The following is a 6,031-nucleotide window of genomic DNA, read 5'->3' as shown; positions in this document are numbered from 1 at the left end:
TTTGGAGTTAAAACTGTTTAGGACAGAGTTCCAAGTGCAAGTTAGTTTCACACAAGTTTTAGTTAGTTAAGTTAGATATAACAGGTTGTATCAGTGCTCAAAATAAATGACTTGACTCGACTCGCCTGGGCTCCACTGTCCACTCAACTGGGCTCAACTTGACTTGGCTGGGTTCAACTTGACTTGGCTGGGCTTGATTTGACTCAACTCTGAATAAATTAGGTACCGTAAAACGGGGTAAAAAGGGACAGTCCTCCAACATTTTTGTAGAAATGTTGTAGCAGCTAAACTAATTAAAATATTGCAAAACTAAAAATAGTGGTGTAAAGTTCAACATTTTTACTATCTATGCAACATAAAGCAAGTTGAGAAATCATACATTTATTACCTCTAAAAAATCCCTGAAAAAGTGTGACAAGTGAGATTTTGGAAAAGTACCATACCTCTGCTAAGGTCTGTAGAGACTGTAGCAGAAAAAATATTTTTCGTATTGAAAAATTTTACTTACATAAAAGTTGCACACTAGTGTTGGCTTAAAAACATGATTGACAGAATTTGCATATCTCATCCCAAGAAAAAATGGTGGCCATTTCCACAAAACGGGGAATAAGGAACACCCCCCCTGGGGTAATAAGGGACACACCCTAAAATTGCATTTACAGTAGAACCTTGGTTTGCAAAGGCTCCAGTCAATGAAAAATCAATTACCAACAAAGAATTTTGATTACATTTACCTCGCTCAGTAAAAAAATTTCACTTAATAAAAAATTACTGCATCAGTCATCACAAAATGGTGCATAGAATTTCATAGATAGAATTGAGCACTGGGCAACAAAGAATGAAAAGTAATTAACCTAAACTATGATTTATTTCTCCAAAAAATATGATGGTTGTCACTAAAATATTCCTTCCTGTTGCAAGTATGTTTTTTACAATCTTTTTTGTTATAGTGAAATCACTTGACTTGATTAAAATTGTGTAAAAGTTCCTGTAAAAGCTTACAGATACAGAAGAAATGCTACATGGCCGCTGATATGAAGCTTGCAGTGGACAATGTCGTTGTCAATGCTCAATGGCATGTCCATGGATACAGTAATATCACATTAACAATACGGTAATGTATGGATAAGGTATTATTATATCAATGAAGAAAAACCAAGTAAAAATGACAGAAAATTTCATTTATTCTACATTTACATTGTATCTACAAAGGAAGAGGAGGACTTCAGAGCACTGTTAGTAATAGAGGAGTACCGTCAACTGGGGCTACTCGGGACGGTTTTGAGCGTTTTTGTTAATAACTTCTTACCATAAAAATTTCATAAATAAGTTTAGGCTCCTTTTATAGCTCTTTGCAAGGGCTATCGAATGGCATCTTCAAAAAAATTCCATGTGCTATTCGTAAGGTGCCAGAAGCAAAAAAAGTGTCCCGAGTAGCCCAACCAAACAGGGCTACTTGGGACACTTGGAATAAAACTTCATTTTAAAATATTTGAACAGGGTTGGTGATTTTTTTTATTTAAAAAAAATAAAAAAAAAAATAAAAAATCAATGATTTTTTTTTATTTTTTCATATTTTTTTTTATTTATTTGATTTTTTTTATTTTTTCAGCTTTTTTGTCTTTTTGAAGTGTCATTTTTTATGTTGAAATTAGCCTACTAACAATAACAGTATATGGATCATAATGGATGGCTAAAAAGGGCACTTATTGCCTTTAATAATGGCCAACAGGCGAAGGTGGTGTTTACCACTTAGGGATTTTTGGGTAAATGATTATTGAAAAGTTTATTCATTAGCTTTGTAAAGTTTGTATGGAGCAAGGTACCAGTAATGAGCTAAATATTGACCATTTAACTGGCTTCATTATACAAAAACACTTCAGGAATGCAGATCTTCTAAACACTGAAGAGTCACATAACAGATAGGTAGCTGATAGCACAGTGCACAGCACTATCAATAGATCTACTAGTTTTATGTCCTATAATCTACCAGACTCTACCCTCTATATACACTGACTAGTAGTGACTGAGTGACTGACTGCACTGTTCCCATTTAATTCAGACCAATAAAACAATACTAAACATAAACTGAATGATAACCAAACAAACCTCATACAACTTGAAATGAGATTTAAGTTATGAGAAAAGCTAACACTGTTTGAAATAAACATGTGCACAATTCAAATATTTTATATCCATTCACTGCATTTAATTATTTTATATATAGTTATGAGAAAAGCTAACACTGTTTGAAATAAACATGTGCACAATTCAAATATTTTATATCCATTCACTGCATTTAATTATTTTATAAATAGTCTTATAATTGTAATTGTTTTGTTTCTAGTTTTAAATTCACATATTTAAAGATTGAAATTAAATATTTTAATTAGAGTACTCGTATTAGGGTGGAAAATCTTTTTAATTGCCTAAAAGGTCAATACAATCTCAACCTCTATATATACAGGGTGGGGCAGAGCCAATTGAGCAGTTTTGAGGTAAAATAAAAGAATAATGGAGAAACATAAAGAAGAAAGTTTATTATCCTAGAGGTTAGCATAACATATCATTTAGAATACCGTACTTATGTTTTGAAAACAATATCTGGAAGATGAGGGCCGTTAGCTGCAACACACTGTTGGAGTCGTTCTCAGAGGAGGGAGTAACCCTAACAGTGAATTCCAATTGCTATGCTGCAATGTTGCAAAATTTCTTGCAGCCCATGATGGAAAACATTGTTGAAAATGAAGCATTGGGAGACATGTGGTTTCAGCATGATGGGGCTACAGCTCACACAGCCCAAATGTCACCCAATGTTTTGAAATGCATGTTCCCAGACTCTGAGGAGCGATTTGCAGTGGCCTGCAAGGTCACCTGATTTGAGCATTTGCAATTTCTTTCTTTGGGGACATCTAAAAGAAAGGGGTTCAAAAGTTGCCTTCACACCCTACCACAGCTAAGGGAATGGATTATTGCAGCAGAGGCTATGGCCATACCTCGCCATATGTGTGAACGTGCTGTAAAAAACTTCCGAGAACAACTCCAACAGCATGATGCAACTTACAAACCCCATCTTCCTGATATTGTTTTCAAAACATAAGTATTTTAAATGGTATGTTATGCTAATCTTGAGGAAAATAAACTTTCTTCTTTATGTAACTCCATTACTCTTTTATTTTGCCTCAAAACTGTTCAATCAGTTCTGCCCCACCCTGTATAAGCTAGCTAACACATTTAAATTGTATATTGTAATCAATATATAACAAATAGTCAAATAGGTAAAGACTACTTATTGCCTTATAAGAAATAACTAAGCTGCTAGCTACGTACAATGTATTGCACACTTGATGCCTCTGTACCAAAAACATTCAATTTATTGGAACCTAATACACACTAAAGGCAACAAGTTTATATACCAATTTGTCATTCATAGTACATTTATACTAAACCATGAATAACAATACCTCCATATAAATTAAAGACTGCCACTCAATATATTTAATTATATGAAAAAATAAAAAAAAATCGAAAAAAAATCATGATTTTTTTATAAAAAAATCAAGTGATTTAATCACATGATTTAATCATTTTGATTTAATCATTGCCAACCCTGTATTTGAAGCATGCAGAGTGTGCTCATCCATTACTAACAGTACTCTCAAGTCCTCTCCTTTCATTGTAGATGATATAGAGGTAGAATAAATGACATTTTCTGTGATTTTTACTCGTTTTTCCTTTATTGATTACCGTATTACCTTTATTGATTACTGTTATTTTTACCATATACATTGATTACCGTATTATTGATGCGATATTACAGTATTATTGATGCAATATTACTGTATCCATGAACATGCCATTGAGCATTTACAACAACCTTGTCCACGGCAAGCTTCATATCAGCAGCCTTATAGCATTTTACTGTATCTGTAAGCTTACAGGAGGGCTTGTAATCACACACCATTTTAATTGGGTTAAGTGAATTTACTATAAAGGAAAGATCATGAAAAACATACCTGAAACAGAAAGGAATGTTTTAGTGACAACCATCATATGTTTTGCAGAAATAAATCATAGTTCAGGTCAATTACTTTTCATTCTGATGCCTGGTGCACAATTCTATATATGACATTCTATGCACATTTTTGTGATGACCAATGATGGACTAATTTTTAGATAAGTGAATTTTTTTGCCAAGCGAGGTAAATGTAATCAATATTCTTTGTTTTTAATCAATTTTTTTTCTTAACTGGAGCCTTTGCTTACTGAGGCATTACTGGAAATGCATTTTTGGGGGTGTCCCGAATAGCCCCGGGGGGGTGTCCCGAGTAGCCCTGCCGTGCGGAAATGACCGCCATTTTTTTGGAATGAGATAGGCAAAATCTGTCGATTACGTTTTCAAGCCGACACCTGGGTGCAACTTTTATGTAGATAAAATTTTTTAATACGTTTTTTTTACTACAGACCTTAGCAGAAGTAACTTTTCAAAATATCGTTTTTCACCATTTTTTCAGGAATTTTTCAAAGCTAGTGAATGTAGTATTTTTGAACTTCCTTCATACTAGGTACATAGATAGGAAAAATGTTGACTTTTACACCACTATATTTAGTTTTGCAATATTTGAATTAGTTTTGCTACTAAAACAGTTTTACGCTGTGTCGGAGAACTGTCCCGAGTTACCCTGCCCATCCCAAGTAGCCCCGGTTGACGGTATGCAGGCAGGTTGGCTATTATAGATAATAGCTTGGAACTTGGAAGCATGGATGCCACAGACAAACTATGTTGAAGTTTGACCGTTTGAAGGAGCTTTGGCTCAGTCATTAGAGGCAGTTTTGGAAGATCAGGAGGAGAGGTGACTCACACTCACATGGCTCATGGCTTACTATTAGGAATAGTAGGACTTGCTGAGTTGAGTGAAGGTGGTTGTTGATCAATAAGGTCAGATGGGCTTCTTTCACTGGGGTGATGAGGCAACTTGCTTTGTTTCCTCTTTCTATATTTGCCCATTCCCCATTGTGCCAGGCAAAGCTGACATGGAGGCAAGCCCCTCAGTTTTCAGAATAGAAAACAAAAGAAAGTTACGTTACTGCGTGACTGCAAGCTTGGTTCCACCAGGGTTTGTTGAAGCGTGGAGTGATGAATTCTTTTGTTTGAGGAAAATGCTCTGTGCTTGTGGAGATTATTGCTTTGGTAATATTCTGATTACTTACCTCAATGTTGCTGTCTGGGTGGGTGCCCTGTTGGGACAGAGCAGCAGACCAGGCAGCCCACAAACCATCCTTGAACCTGAAAGAGGGACGAGTTTGGCAGCGTGCTATAGAGGCTTCAATGCCAATGCATGTAACCACCGGGTAGTGGTCACTGCCCATGTCCTCCTCAGTGTAGACTGTAGATAGGGAAACAAGTTCCGCTGCTATGAAGGTGAGGTCTAGTGTAGAGAAAGAATTATGATAAATGTTATAATATGTGGGCAAGGATGGTGGGGTGAGTAAAGCTATAGATGGTTTAGTTAAAAGTGACTCTAAGACTTTTCCCTGTAGCATTTGCTATTTTGCCAGGCTCCCATAGGGGGTTATGAGCATTAAAATCACCTAGGATGATGCAACAGGGTTTCAGTTGTTCAAAATAGTGTATAAATTCTTGCTGGGTCACTGTTTCATTAGGGTTGTAGATATTGAGAATGGACATAGGTTTGTTTCCTTGTACAAAAATGGTTAGTCCTAGGAATTCCAGTTTGCCTTGGAGGTAGGGATTCAATGCGAGACCAACATAATTAACATTGTTCCGGATAAGGATGGCCAGTCCACCTCCCGCTTGACCAGCACCTCTATGCTTATATATGGCTGTGTAATTAATAAACTTAGGTTCATATGAAGGGGTAAGCCAAGTCTCAGTTAAACATACTATGTGTGGTTTGGTACTATAAAGGTGAAGTTTGAAATTACTGAGTTTGTTGTGAAGGCTGTGACAGTTCCATTGTAGAACTTTTATTTCTTTTTGGTTGGACATTTTGAGGATGGCATATTAAGA

This window comes from Hyalella azteca, unplaced genomic scaffold, assembly GCF_000764305.2.
Source record: "Hyalella azteca isolate HAZT.00-mixed unplaced genomic scaffold, Hazt_2.0.2 contig16588, whole genome shotgun sequence".
Classification (NCBI taxonomy): Eukaryota; Metazoa; Arthropoda; class Malacostraca; order Amphipoda; family Hyalellidae; genus Hyalella; species Hyalella azteca.
The sequence above is the reverse complement of the archived record's forward strand: the minus strand, read 5'-3'. Positions refer to the sequence as shown.